The sequence below is a fragment of the Trichechus manatus genome, unplaced genomic scaffold (assembly GCF_000243295.1).
Source record: "Trichechus manatus latirostris isolate Lorelei unplaced genomic scaffold, TriManLat1.0 scaffold00023, whole genome shotgun sequence".
Lineage (NCBI taxonomy): Eukaryota > Metazoa > Chordata > Mammalia > Sirenia > Trichechidae > Trichechus > Trichechus manatus.
Genome location: NW_004443959.1, coordinates 8,645,629 through 8,660,979, shown reverse-complemented (window position 1 = coordinate 8,660,979; position 15,351 = coordinate 8,645,629). Strand labels below are relative to the sequence as shown.

The 15,351-nt window shown below is 49.9% G+C and overlaps 1 protein-coding gene across 3 annotated transcripts in view; it reads left to right on the top strand.

Annotated features, from left to right (window-relative positions):
- The window catches only part of HPCAL1 (hippocalcin like 1), a 151,567-nt gene that overhangs the window by 112,853 nt on the left and 23,363 nt on the right, over nucleotides 1-15,351 (top strand). The window contains exons 1-2 of one of the 3 annotated variants that reach the window (XM_023728261.1): nucleotides 3,970-4,360; nucleotides 9,510-9,721. The exons of 1 other annotated variant lie outside the window; for it this stretch is intronic. The gene's annotated coding sequence lies outside the window, so the exon portion shown is untranslated. Of the gene's footprint in view, nucleotides 1-3,969; nucleotides 4,361-4,403; nucleotides 4,435-9,509; nucleotides 9,722-15,351 lie in introns of those variants that run through there. One more of the 3 variants, XM_023728262.1, reaches the window with a different exon arrangement.

The following is a 15,351-nucleotide window of genomic DNA, read 5'->3' as shown; positions in this document are numbered from 1 at the left end:
GAAAAGGCATGGCAATTTGCAAGACAATCGCTAGACAGAAATCAGGAGCAACCAGATATAACTCAACATAATTATTTCTGTCTAATGGTTTCTGCTACTTGATTCCATCTCGAGCAATGGCTGTAATCTTTATCTGTCACAGGAAAGCTAGTGGCCAGGGAGCCCCTGTGGCTTAGTGATAGAGCCAGGAGGAAATTTGCAGATCGAGTTAATGGAGTGTTCTCAGGCAGCCTGGGACCAGGGCCTCCAGAGTCCCTGGGATGACGGGCCCCGCCTCCTGCTGGAATCCTGGGGTCGGAGCTAGGGCCGCGGGGAAGATGCAGGCCACCCGCTTTGTTCATAAATGGAGAAACTGAGAATGGCAGAGGCTGCAAGGCTGCTCAGCAGCCGAGGCACGCCGCTGGGAACCCAGAACCTCCCCTCCCCACTTTCCACTGCTTTCTCCATAAAAGCTGGGTGTGCCTCTCTTTTTTTTTTTTTTTTTTTTTTGAGAAAATGTTTTTGTGGATTACAAATGGTTTCATCTGTGCTGGCTGGCCACTGAGCATACTTGTCACACAGAGCTGTTCCCTAGCGGCTGGAAGTTATGAGGGGCTTTGTAGCTAGACAGCCGACCCCACCTGTGGGCAGGTTCACCTGGTGAGGCCCTGGAAATGGCCTCTGTGGCATTCCAAAGAGTGCAGTGTGGAGGGAGGATGCGCAGCTGGAGGACAGGGCCGCCGCCAAGGGGCTAGCAGGCAGTGACCTTACTTGCTTGACCTCAAGGAAAGCAAAAGGCTCTCCATGATCCAAGGAGGGGGCTTGTCACTGGACTCCGCCAGGCCCCTTAAAAGCCCTCTTTAATTAAGTAGAGGGGGGAGGTGGTTCAGTGGTAGAATTCTCACCTTCCATATGGAAGACCTGGTTCGATTCCCGGCCAGTGGGCCTCATGTGCTGCCACCAGCCATCTGTCAGTGGAGGCTTGCATGTTGCTATGATGCTGAACAGGTTTCAGCAGAACTTCCAGACTAAGACTAGGAAGAAAGGCCTGGCGATCTACTTCTGAAAATCAGCCAGTGAAAACCCTATAGATCACGGTTCGATCAGCAACTAATCTTGGGGATGGCACAGAACTGGGCAGCATTTTGTTCTGTTGGGCATGGGGTCACCATGAGTCAGGGGCCGACTCAACAGCAGCTAACAACACAACTAACTAGAGCATGTTGAAACAGCAGAGAATTAGTTTTGGGGTTGGCATTCTGCATTTGCATTTTGGGTGTCCCACTTAGTAATGTGCTTCCAAAAGGTCAGAGCCAGGGAAACCCTGAAACACATGGGGTCACCATGAGTCGGAACTGACTCACTGGCTTCTTGGTAATGTACGGCCTGGGCAAGTGCCTTGGAGGCTGTTTCCTGCTCTGTAAAATGAGGTTGAGAATAGTGTCTCCCTGCCAGGCTGGGCCTCTTAAAAACCCTCTTTAATTAACTAGAAGGGGGAGGTGGTGGCTGAGTGGTAGAATTCTCGCCTGGATGATCAATTGGTGACTGTGCACAGAGCACCTAGTTCATGTTGGTGCAGGCTGCATTGCTGGCTTTCTCAGTGACCTTGTGGAGGGTGCTTGACCCTGTCTGGGCCTTGATTTCCCTGCCTGTCAAAGCAGGGATCCCAGACAGCCAGATAAGGCAAATGAAATCATTGATTTGAAAGGGCTTTTAAAAATATGGGCTGCTGTCTAAAAGCATGGTGGCCTTACAGGGAACTCCACTGGGAAACGTGTGGCTTTTTTCTACTCCAAGCCTTGAATGCTAGCGCTTAGTTTAAATCCCATAACTGGCATATAACCATTCTATATTAGGGAACAGGTAGAATGTTAACTCTGAGCAAGACATAATCTGCTCCTAATAATGTCTGTGTCATGTGTTTTGGAGGCATTCATTTGTCAAACATTTATTGAGCACCTGCTGTGTACAGGCTCTGGGCCAGACACTAGATGCCCAGAATGCAGATGACACATTCCTGCCTTTGTGGAACTCAGTCTGGGGGCGGGGGGCAGATGCACCCATTCATTCTGCAGGGCACCCCGCTGGGGACCCCTCCGGGGAGGTGCTGGATTTTCAGAGGTGGGCAGACAACTTGGTTCCTGTACTCAGGAGCGCTCCAGTGAGTGAACGCAAACTGATCATGGCTGTGAAGGAAGAGGACAGCTCGTTACAAGAAAATAACTGGGGAATGCGCTGTAGAGTCGGAAGAAAAACTGGCTCTCGGGGGAGAAGATGATGTTTAAGGGAGCCCTGGTGGCGCAGTGGTGAAGAACTCAGCTGCTAACCCAAAGGTCGGCAGTTCAAATCCACCAACTGCTCCTTGGAAACCCTGTAGGGCAGTTCTACTCTGTCCTGTAGGGTCGCTATAAGTCAGAATCAACTTGACAGCAGTGGGTTTGGTTTGGTTTTTTTTAGCTGTTGAGAAAGATGGAGATAGATGGAGAAGCCGTAAAAGGCCGGGGACAGGGCAGGTTGAGAGCTGGCCTCTGGAGCCAGACTGTCTGTGTTCCTTCCTGGCTCTGCCAGTTGGAAAATTTGTAACCGTGAACAAGTAATTAGCTTCTCTAAGCTTCAGTTTCCCCGCCTGTAAAATGGGAGAATAATTATACCTGCCTTATAAGGCTTTTGTGAGGATTAAACTGGTTAATGCAAATAAATGCATATAAAGCTTTTAACAAGGCACTTGGCAATATAGGGATGTCAGCCACAGTAACCTCATTATAAATAAAGTACAGGTTGCTGGGAAGTCCCTGGGTAGTGCAAATGGTTAACCCACTCAGATACTAACCAACAGGTTGGAGGTTCAAGTCCACACGGAGGCACCTTGGAAGAAAGTCCTGGCGATCTACTTCTGAACAATCAGCCATTGAAAACCCTATGGAGCACAGTTCTACTCTGACACACGTGGGGTCACCTTGAGTTGGGATCAACTTGACCCAACTGGTACAGGATGCTGCAGGTTCACAGAAAAGGGGTCACCAACCTGAGTCTGGGGGACGAACAGAGAAGGAAGAAGTAGACCCTTCAGAGCTGGCCTTACACCAAGGACGTTCTGAGGGCTTGTGTCGGAGCTGGAGGTAAAGACATCAAGGCCGAGCATGGTCAGGGCACCAAACGCTGACAGTTAACGCATGGGTTTTGAACCTCCAGCTGAAAGTTGGATGATGGTTCAGATCTTTCATTCCATGCACATATGCAGCATCTAATGTGTACACTACACAGAGCAAGGGTGGCATGGTGGGGGCAGTGTCAGCCTCCATGAGGAGGCTGGGAGGATGAGGGGCCAAGCCCTGTTGCCAGCTGAGAGACACAGAAGTCCGGAGGCTGGAGGAAATATTTGGTTTTTACTAGAACTCCCGGAGGTCAGGTGCCACCTGTGGGCCAGGCCCTGTGCTGGGTCTTCATGCACATGATGTCACTGTGTGCTCCCAGCAGCCCTGCCAGGCCCGGAGTGTTAGCCCGTCTCATAGATCAGGGCACAGTTACATGGACGACAGCCCAGAGTGACTGCAGGGTGATGCTGCCAGGATTTGAACCCGGGTGTGCAGTCACAGAGGCCGCTGGGCCCACCTGCCTTCTGCTCCAGCACTGTGACGCTGGTGATGCCCCCCAGGGTGTTGCCAGCATGTCACTGGGAGGCTTCTCTGGCCAGGGTGGTGGGAGCTCTCCCCTCCTCTGGTGGCGGGCCGGGAGCCAGGCTTCTGTGTTTAGCACGGGGCTTGCCAAAGCTCTGTGGCCTCACCAGAAGGCATGGTGGAAGCAGCCAGGAGAGAAGGGCCTTGGGTGTGTGACCTGTGGCCCTCTATTGCAGGGCCATGTCTAGGTCCAGTCACAGGACGTGGAACCAGACCCCGGAGGTTCTGATCCTTGCTCAGTCTCAGGCTCCGCTTGGCCTTGGGGCCTGTGGGAAGTCTGCATGCTGAGGGTGGGACTTTCCTGCCTCTCTCGTTCTGGAGCTGGCTGGGCGCACCGCAGGCTTGGTCTTCCTGAGGGGAGGGCTGTTTCTCCAATCGTTTTGTCCTTTCCTCTGCATCATCTGCTGGCCCCAGTAAAAGTAGTCGCTGGGCTGGGAGGAGACGCCCAGCAGGGGCTTTGCCTTAGGGCTTGGGTTAGTGGGCAGGTCTCTACTTTGGGGCTCTTTACCCGTGGAAAACAGACAAAACTGCATAAGGAGGATGTTTTCACTAGTTCGGCTTTCTTCTTCTCGCCCTGCTAGGACTGGAAGATGAGAGGAAACAAAATATCTGTCTCCCTTGCCTGGACCTTGTTGTTCGTACCTCCGCGCAGATACTGCCTGGCTTTGTAGCGTCGCAAGCTGGAGGGTCGCAGGTTGGCACTGGTGTGTGAGGAGGGAGCCTGGCTGGGGAGCAGTCCCGCTGAGGCTGGGAGCTGCCTTTCAGGGTGCTGGAGCAGGTGAGGGTGTCAGGAGGGCGTGGACAAGTTGGTCTATAGTGTCTCTTTCTACCCAGAGGCTTTCTGGGGGCATTTCAGCGCCCTCACGGCAAATACTCAACACACACACACACACACACACACACACACACGCGCACACACATACACACCCCCAAGAGATAAGAAACTCTTTGGGAGTCAGGTGGTATTTGTGTGTATGTGTGGTAAAAAATATATGTAACAAATTAGTTGCCATTTCAACATTTTTTACATGTACAATTCAGTGACATTAATTACATTCATTATGTTGTGCAACCGTCACCATTATTCATTTCCAGATTTTTCCACCACCCTTAACAGAAGCAGTGAGTCCCCCTTTCCCCTCCTTCCCGTCCACCACCGGTAACCACTAATGCCCTTAGGTCTGTATACACTTGCCGTTCTAGGTATTTCATATAAACAGAATCTTACCATATTTGTCCTTTTGTGAATGACTTATTTCACTCAGCTTTGTGTTTTCAAGGTTCTTGCATGTTATGGCATGTATCAGGACTTTATTTCTCTTTATGGCGGAGTAGTATTCTATTGTATGTATGTACCACATTTCGTTTATCCAGTCATCTGGTGATGGGCATTTAGGATGTTGGTTTTTTTTTTTTTTTTTTACCTTTTGGCTGTGGTGAATAGGACTGCAGTGATTTGGAGATGATACTTTTTGATACATGAACTTCCTTGGCCATGGATGTGAAGGGTCAGGCAATGGTAAATGGGAGGATCCTTTCTCTCTGTGCCAGCATCCCCTTGGAGATGAACAAGCAGGGTGTGTTCACAACATCCTCCCTCTCTGCCCACCCACTCCCAAGGCTCTGGAGAAAAAGCATAGCTTTGGGCTAAGGCCACAGACCCCAGCCTTTTCCGGGCCCAGCAATCATGCATTCGTTCACTCAACAAATATTTATGAAGCACATTCTCTGTGCCAGACATGCTTCCAGGCTCTGGGCCTCCAGTGGTGAACAAACCAGAAGGAAGTCTGGCTCCCAGGACCTCGTGTTCTACTGGGGAGAGACAGATAAGAAATAAAATATCAATTAGAAAATAAATGAAGTAGGAAAAGGGGATGAAGGTATGTGTTGAGGGTCAGTTTTAGGTAGTTACGAAGGGCCTCACAGAAAGAAGTGACTTGAGCAAAGACCTGAAGGAGGTAAGGGAGGAATTCGTGTTTATCTGTGTGGAACAGCAAGTGCGAAGTGAAAGTGCCTGCAGCGGAAGTATGCTGAAGTATTAAGGAACAGCAGGAAGATTAGTGTGACTGAAAAGGATGAGCAAATGAGGGCAGGTAGGAGATGAGGTCAGACAGTGGTGGTTGGGTGTGTCTTAGTTATCTAGTACTGCTATAACAGAAATACCACAAGTGGATGGCTTTAACAAACAGAAGTTTGTTCTCTCACAGTCTAGGAGGCTAGAAGTCCGAATTCAGGACATCAGCTCCTGGGGGAAGGCTTTCTCTTTCTGTAGGTTCTGGGGGAAGGTCTTTGTCGTCAGTCTTCCCCTGGTCTAGGAACTTCTCAGCACAGGGACCCTGGGTCCAAAGGATGTGCTCCACTCCAGGCTCTTCTTTCTTGGCAGTATAAGGTCCCTCTCCTCTCTGCTTGCTTCTCTCTTTTATGTCTCAAAAGAGATTGACTCAAGATACAACCTAATCCTGTAGATTGAGTTCTGCCTCATTTACATCATAGAGGTTAGGATTTATAACACGTAGGATAATCACATCAGATGACAAAATGGTGGACAACTGCACAATACTGGAAATCATGGCCTAGCCAAGTTGATACACATTTTGGGGGATGCAACTCAATCCCTAACAGGAGGCATGGATCATTCATTACTCAGGGATGTGACGCTTACAACACTAACCCAATTAGGAAAATAGATAATAAGCTGCATCTCAGTGCAGCCATAACCACACTATATGAGGGACCATCTGGGTCCTTTAAATAGTGAAACCTCCTCACACATTTAAGAGATAATTGTTCTTTCTAGAGACCTGTTTAACCCATAATTCTTCTGAAAGATGTTAGATTAAGAGGGGCATGGAGAGTCAGGGTTCTGCAGGAGAAAGGGCCAGGAGAACACCTACCTCCAGCTAAACTCTCCTCTGGAAGTTGGGCTCATTGCGCCAGTAGTGTTGACTTGTCTCCAGATCCAAGGTGGGCGTTTCAGAGGGCTGTCCACACTGGTTTTCCTCAAATGGCTTTCTAAGTGGAAACCGATGTGGTTTTGAGGCAGGGCACCAGGAAATAGAAAGTCCTTCCTGTGTTGTAAGTTGAGGGTTATTTTTAGAGTGATGTGGGATGATTTTGCAATATCGCTTCCTGTGGACATCCCCTCCAGCCCCCAATGACAGGGACAGATCCTGCAAGACGAGCACTGTGGGCAGACACACACACACACACACATACTGTACCGCTGTGGATAAGCGTGACTTGGCTTGGCATTCTCATTCTCTGTGGAACCAATGGAAGGAATGGAACCATTGTCTAGGGCCCTCTGGAGGACCACCAAGCCCCTGGCAAGGGAATTAACTGCCCATCAACATCTCCTGAGCATATGCTTGGTGTGGGTTTCTGTGTAATGTGCTACGTCAGCGATACCAAGTGAGTGAGACCAGCCTGTGCTTACCATCTGGTTGGTGAGATGAAAGGCAGAGGTAAAAAGAAAGGGTGGCTTAACTGTCAATCAGTCTTTGCTCAGTGCCCAATGGATGGGACAGAGAGGAAGATGCCATGATGAATGCATGAATGATCAAATGATTTTCCCAGGACCTCACTGCCTGTTGGCACCTGGGCTGTGGTCTCCAAGCCAGATCAGAGCCTACTCAGGGCTCTTCCCTGTCTGCGTTGCAGGCCTCTGTAGGTGGAGTCCACACTTGACCCTTCTTTCACTTCTCAAGGCATCCAGCACAGTCCCATGCACATGGCCCAGATTCCCTGGGACGGCCCAGATTTTACGTTTCCTGTCCCATTGGCCCCTGAAATATTCCTGGACTTGTCAGACCACACGTGCACGTTTCTAGTTTAGACATAAAAGATGCTTAACAAGTATTTGCTCTGTTAGGTGTTCCTAAGACTCAGAGGGTCTCCAGGAAATTGACTCTTTCACCAAAGTTAGAGTCCTTGGGTGTTGTTGTTGCTGTGTGCCATCGAGTCATTTCCAACTCACAGTGACCTTGTTAATGTGCTTGGCTGCTAACTGAAAGGTTGGAGGTTTAAGTCCATCTAGAGGCACCTCAGAAGACAGGCCTGGCAATCTACTTCCAAAAAATCAGCCATTGAAAACCCTATGGAGCACAGTTCTACTCTGACACATGAGGGATCGCCATGAGTCAGAATCGACTCAAGGGCAATTGGTTTTAGAGACTATCTGGGCCAGAAAGTCTCTGATGGAAAATGCAGACTCTGGGTGGGGTCACAGGGTACACCAGACAGTGCCCCATGGGGCCAGAGACCAACTGTTAAACGGCTGGATCCATGGAAGAGTTAGAGGTTGTCTCGAAGGAGTGTCCACTTCAGGGGATCTTCTCTGTCCCTCCCTTCCTGACTTTCTTCCTTCCTCTCATCAAACAATGTTTGCGTACTTCCTGTGTTTCAGACATTATACTAATTGGTTATGAAATTATTCCCAGCAGTGCTCTGGGTAGATGGGACCCAGGTCTATGTCCTTGGGGGAAAGAGTCAGGAAATGACCTAGGCCCCAGCCTGAAAGCTTGGAGAACAAGGGCCTGTTAGCTCAGTCTGGAATGCTGCCTTCCTTTGCTCTCTCTTCTTCTTTCCTCCCCTCTCCCACCCAGCACTCAAGCACAGCACCTGGCTCAGAGTAAGAACTGTGTGATGGGGAAGGAAAGAATGAGCTCATGTCTTGGCCTCCTAACTAAATTGTAAACACTTTGAGGACACACCTTATACTTTGGTGAATCCTCAACACTTGTTAGTTGCCATCGAGTCGATTCCCACTCATGATGACCCCGTGTGTGCAGAGTAGAACTGCCCCACAGGGTTTTCAAGGCTGTGACCTTATGCAAGCAGATTGCCATGCCTGTTTTGTGAGGCACTTCTGGGTGAATTTGAACCACCAACGTTTTGGTTAGTAGTCCAGGGCTTAATAACTTGCACCACCGAGAGACTCCCAGCCCTTAGTGCTGTGATTTTCACTTAGTAGCTCCTCAGTTAATGTTGGTTGATGACTGCTTTCTGAATGTTGGTTTATGCACTGCCCCCGATCTATGGCTTCTGGTGGTGTTCTTTAAAGAGTAAAAATGGCAAAGGACAGCTTTTATGAGCTGTCCCCGCTACCGACTATAAACACACTCTCTAATGACTGCTCAAGATGATAGCCACTGGGTCCACCAGGGGCAGCTGGCACTTCCCCACGGGCATTTCAGCCAAGCTGATGCTGTTTTTATTGAGAATGACTTCCTGTTTTTATTTCTCCCCAAAGACATTAAATGTGAATCAGATAGCACATGAGGTGATTCACCAGAGGTTTTCTTTGAAGTTTAAAACAACAGCAGCAGAAAGTTTTTGGACTTGTGTGCTGAGCCGTAGGTGGATACGAGGTGGACCTTCAGCTGGGGCCCTCGCTGCCCACCGTGTGAGGGAGCGCGTCCACAAGTGAACCTCACCCTGCACACAGGAGCGATTTGTCCCCAAGCCCCGGGGAGGCCAAGCGTGTCTTGGAAACACCTCTAAAGTCTAACATTTACACTGACACTTCTACTCAGGGTATATTAGAATGTGGCCAAACCTCATTCATTTGGGGCACCGGAATTCAGCATTCGGCAATTGCTCATTTGGGGCCTATGAATTGAGAATTTAGTCATCATTCAATCAGGAACCTGGCAGAAATTTAACTTTTTACCCTCTACTGGGAAAGAGCTAAGCAAATAGATCTGCCAAACAAGATCCCAGGGAGAGGAACATTAATTCCTATTTAAGTGAGCACACATCTCAGGTACTTCAGAAGCCTCCACAGACTAAAGACATTTTTTTTGAGCTAGAAAGTGTCTCAAATAACACACTGTCCAAACCTGTATTTTATAGATGAGGAAACTAAAACCTGTCAAGTGGTATGGTTTTTCTAAGGTGTCAACCAAGGCCCCTCTGGCTCCATTCTGAAGCTGAGAAGAACGAGTGTGCTAATAGCAAGTAACTCTTATCTGTTCATGGAAGACACCCACATCTTTACTCCACGGTACTCCGTTGTTTTCATCATTTCCTTTTACCTGAACAACGATTCAAAGGCTTCTTTTCAGGTATGTTTTGACTCAGGCTTTACAAATCTGAACAGCCCTTCATGTAGCCTGAATTCCTAAGGTTTCATGGCATTTTCTCTTCTTTCCCCTACCTGTCTCTCCTCCCCACCCCTAAAACCAAAACCTAACCAGTTGCCGTTGAGTCAGTTTCAACTCATGGTGACCCCATGTGTTTCAGAGTAGAACTACGCTCCATAGGGTTTTCATGGCTGTGACCTTTTGGAAACAGATCGCCAGACCTTTCTTCCAAGGCGCTTCTGGGTAGGTTCGAACCAACAACCTTTCAGTTAGTAGCCAAGTGCTTAACCATTTGCGCCACCCAGGGACTCATTCTCCGTCTCCAATGGGTTCTATATTGTTAGTCCATCTGTTGCCCACAAAGGTGACTGGATGGGCGACAGGCCCAGAGCCGTGTAGCAGGAACAAAGTACTTGCTGGTGGTGGTTTCCCTGGAAGTTTGGGTCTATCAATCACTGAAGCATAGATGCTTTCAGGAGCTCCCTCCACCCCACGATGTCTGAGGCCCATCTCCTCAGCCATGTCCCTCCCATTGTTTCAGTCCCCCAAACCAGCCCTTCTCTAGACACACCGACACTGGCATCCCCTCACGCCTTCCCACACTCTGTGTATTCTTCCTGGAACGCCCCCTTCTGCCCCTTCTCCACTTGGTGAACATTTTGCTGTGCCCAGGTCCTGCCCCAGCAGGACTCAGCCACAGGGAGCCTTTCTTCACACTCCCAGGGTGGGCTCTTTTTATATCTTCAGATCCTGGTGCATAAATAGCTGTGTGAATTTACTAAGTGTGTAAAACATCTCTGAATGAGTGAATGAATGAAAAACACTACCCATGATTATTTTCTCTAAGAATAGAAAATCCCCAGGGGTGATATCCTTGTCATTCCTTACCCTGATGTGTTGAAATGTCCTTCCCTCCGAGAGCTCCGCCTCCCTCCCTCCAAAAGTCAAGGTTTCGCCCTCTGGGAGCTGGAAAATGGGTTGAGGCCTTCAGCGGTCAAGGGTGAGGGACCAGAGGCCCTAAGCCTTATCCACACAATGGTGCTGAGGAAGGAGGCAGTGGTTGTGTATGTGTGTGTGTGTGTATGGGTGTAAGAGAGAGGCCGACCGGGAACAGCTCTGTCAGTGCACAGATCTGACCTGTCAGCTCTCCTCAAAATTGTGGGGGTGGGGGGTACTCTGAGCAAGTTCCAGAACTTCTCTTTCAGCGTCTGCAAAATTCCCTGTTCTTTCAGAAAATTTGACCTGTGTAATGTAGACAGAATTCCATGTACTCTTTAAGTGTTAGAAACCACACACTCCTCAGAAGACATATTGCCATTAGAGAAGAGGCTTTCATTTCCCTGAGGCATCACATCCCCTCACCCCCAAGGGGGAAGGAGGCGTGTGGTGTCCAGTGTCCAGGAAATGTTGTAAAGGACCTCTGATTCCCGGAACCTTTTGCTGTTCCCCAGGGCTGAGCCGGACATGTGCCTCAGGCACTGTGAGCTGGCTATAGGCTCTGCCTTGTTGTTCCACAACTGAGTTTCTTCCATCCTTTTCTCATTTTATCCCTAAATAATAAAAACCAAACCCGTTTCTGTAGTTGGAATTTCACTGATCCCGCCTCCAGCTGTATGTGTCTGCGCCACTGGCATACCAGGCTCTCTGCCCACCCAGGGCGTGAGGAGGAGGTTTTTAATACTGCTGTGCTGGGCATGCCAATCCAAAAGAGTTTGCAAAAAAGTTCGGGGAACTCCATTGAGCTCAGACTGCAAACTTCGCCTTCCCAGCCTGGTCCTGTTAAATATTGTGATTAAGCTCATTAACAGTGTCCAGCATTTCTTTTATTATAAAAGCTTTGATAATAACCTGTTGCCATCGAGTCGATTCCAACTCATGGTAATCCCACGTCTGCAGAATAGAACTGTTCCATAGGGTTTTCTTGGCTGTAAACCTTACGGAAGCAGATCATCAGGCCTTTCTTCCACGGTGCCACTGGGTGGGGTTGAACCACCGACCTTCAGGTTGGCAGTCGAGTGCAAACTGTTTGTGCCACCATGCTTTAAATGTATCTAAGTCCTTTGATAGCCTTCCTTTCCCTTTATCCTCATAGCTACACTCTAAAGTCAACAGGGAGGATCATTATTCCCATTTTACAGGTAAAGAAACTGAGGCCCAGAGAACGTAATGGCAGCCATATGGCTAGAGAGGGGGAAGGCCGGGAGGAGACCCAGGCTGGGCAGTGGAGTTTGGTTGTAACATTTGCTGCGTGCCTGCTGCCCAGTGCATGCTGCAGAATCTTTTCTGCAGCCTCCCCCGCCCCCAACCACCAAAAGCTGGTATTTCTGCCCCGTTTTACAGAGGAGCAAACAGAGCTTGGCCAGGGGCACTGAGACCAGGAATCCTAGTGTAGCCCTGTCCAGGGCTCCGCTCAGCACGCTCAGGAGAGCTGCCGGTCGCAGCCATGTCCCCTCGCAGGAGAGGTGGGGCGGGGTGCAGGTGGGTGTGTTGGGGGCTGGCTGCCCGCCAGGGTGGAGTTAGTTACTGGGAAAGCAGAGCAGGCCCCAGCTCGGGTGAGGATGTTGTCCTTTGGGGGAAGGGCTGTTACATCCTGGCCAGGAGCATCAGAGTGGAATTGCAGGCTTAATTCTGCATTGCGTGTTGATCTTTCCCACACAGACTTGGCTTAGTACTTGAGTCATTGCACAGACCAGCACAAGTAGCCAGGAGGAATTATTCCAAAATGTGAGGGGGTTTGTGTGAATCGCCACACGTAATGAGCACAGCCGAGCTGGGGTGGAGGGACTTCTGACTGGAATGAGCAGCCCCTTGGGCTCTGTCCCCATAGGGCTGACTGCATGGCGGGTCAGGTCTATGCAGGGACTGATGGGGGTGTCTCTGGAATCTCCTGTCTTGAGTCAGCAATTTCCAGTACACTGTGAGTGCCTTAAAATTCCTTTAAAAGAGCAATTACTTTGTGGTATGCTCTGGATCCCAGAGAGTAAGAGGCTGGGTAATTCAGATATTTATTTGCTTGAAACTTTGCATTTTTATTGTACAAGTAAGCAATAATAGAGTCCCTAAGCCCTCAATGGAGCGCTGGTGGTACAGTGGTTAAGAACTCCGGCTGCTAATCAAAAGGTCGGCCGTTGGAATCCAGCAGCCACTCCTTGGAAACCCTATGGGGCAATCCTACTCTGTCCTATAGGGTTTCTAGGAGTTGGAATCAACTCGCCAGCGCTGGGTTTGGTGTGTTTCTTTGCTTTTTGAGCACTCAATTAGTTAATTCATTGTGGGTGTTTTTATGTCGCTGCAAGCAGTCTGCATGCACTCTTTGGTGCTGGGTGGGGTGGGTTAGAGACATTCTCATAGTTCTGTCCCTGACCATCTCTGGGTTGCAATCAGGATGCTTGACACTCTTCTACAGTGATGCTGTTGTTGTTAGGTGCCATTGAGTCAAGTTTCAACTCATAGCAACCCCACGTGACAGAGTACAACTGCCCCATAGGGTTTCCTAGGCTGTAATCTTCATGGAAGCAGGTCTTTCCGCTGCAGAGCCAATGCTCAGGTTCGAACCATTGCTCCACCAGGGCTCCTACAGTCACACTTAAAAAAAAAAAAAAAAACCCTTGCCGTCGAGTTAATTCCCTGTAGGACAGAGTAGAACTGCCCCCATGGGGTTTCCAAGGAGCGGCTGGTGGATTCAAACCTTTGGTTAGCAGCTGTGGCTCTTAACTACTGAGCCACAAGGGCCCCACAGTCATGCTAGGTAGGTGCTAATGGGCCTGGCCTTGGATGGCTTGTGGGAGGGACACCCTGTGTGTTACACACTGTCCTCTCGTCGTCGGGTGGGTTGTGAGTGCTGCAGGACATGGTGCCCTCCCTGGCTCCACGCCTTGGCACACACTGTTCGCCACCTGGTGAGCTTTGGAGGCTTTAAATCCTGGCTGGGATGCCACTTCTGTCGAACAGTCCAATGGGGTGCATAAGGAGGTGCGGGAGACCCACCCCACTGGGGTGCCCGGCTTTCCTGGGTGCACGTAAGTCTGTCCATGCTCATCCCCTGGCCCCACTGGGATGTATGTGCCTGCTGCTTTCCCCACCACGGGCACCTCGGGGACAGTGACTGTGTCTCTTTCATCGAGGTGGTTCCACGCCTGGCACAGAAGGGGCACTTGGAAAGATTTGCGGGTGTGAGTGAGGGGGTGAATTCAGAGACTTCATAGTCCAGCCTGGAGTTTTTGGTGTTGCCACCGAAAGCCCCGTGTTCGCCTTCTCAGCAAATGTGAAAGCTCCAGGCGGGTGGAGGCAGAGGAAGCCTTGGGCTCTGTTACAAGGCTCTGTTACAGGGCTCGTACCTGGATTCTGACCTGGGTGGCTCAGGCCCCACCCCTCACCCAGGTGGCTGTGTGGCCCTACTCCTCACCTGCCATCCAGCACCCTCCACCCCTCTGCTCCATGTAGAGCTCACATAGGGATAGATATACGCGGCGGTTTTGCTTTAAGAAAAATCATATGGCCTTGTTTGTTGGCCCTGCCTTCAAGTTTCCTTATCCTTCTGCATTAGCGGGTCCCTTAAGGGAGAGGGTAATTCTCCAAGGGATTTCCTTTCCTGTCCCCTCCCCCGGGGGCTCGTTTATATCCGTTTGACTAACCTACCTTCCTCCACCGGAGAAACAACTCAGAGAGCTCCTCCCCAGAAGGTTCAAGTGATAGTGACCTTGGCTCCGTGATGGAGAGTCTGCCCTGGTCAAGGTAGAAATCAGAGCTGGAAAGTCACAGTAAGCCCCCTGAGTGGGGAACATACACTGCAGGTGTGTTCACGGGGGATTGGCACCAATCTGGTGACTGGGCCCCAGAGTCTGACACACCCCAGATCCTCAACTCCACTGAGCTGTTTCTGTTCCCTGGTGCTGCCATCAATGGAGATGTCCAGATTACCAAATCTGAATTACAGAGTGTACCTCCCTGGAACTTCAAATATGAGCGCGAGAGCGCTTCACCCTTCTAATAGCTGATGTTCCCTTCCAGCATCTCTAACACTGGGAGAGTCGTACAACGTTACCACCAGAGGGGTAATGTGGTTGTTGTCCTTAGGTGTCATTGAGTTGATTCCAACTCATAGCGACCCCATGTGACAGAGTAGAACTGCCCCGTAGAATCTTCCTGGCTATAATCCTTACCAGGGCAGATAGACAGGTCTTTCTCCAGGGGAGCCGCTGGGTGGCTTCGAACTGCCAAGAAACTTACTCGCTCATTCATTGGTTCATTCATTCAGGCACTGTGCTAGGTCCTGGAAATACACAACCTTCAAATCAAACATGTTTTTTGAATGCTAATTGTGTACCAGGCTCTGCTCTGGCCGCTGCGGGGATGTAGTGGTGAACAGAAGGAGGCGGCCAATGAATACATAAAGCTAATATAGTGCCAAGTAGCAGGAAATGCTATGAAAAGGGGCAGGTAAGCGACTAGAACAGGAGGGTGGATGTTATTTGAGCTGGGTTCCTTGGAGAAGGTTTCTCCAAGGAGACTCTTATGCAAAGACATGAACATGGGGATGGGGGTGCGGGTGCAGATACTAAGGGGAAGGAAGAACACTTCCGGTTAGCAGGAACAGTAGGTGCAAAGGCCCT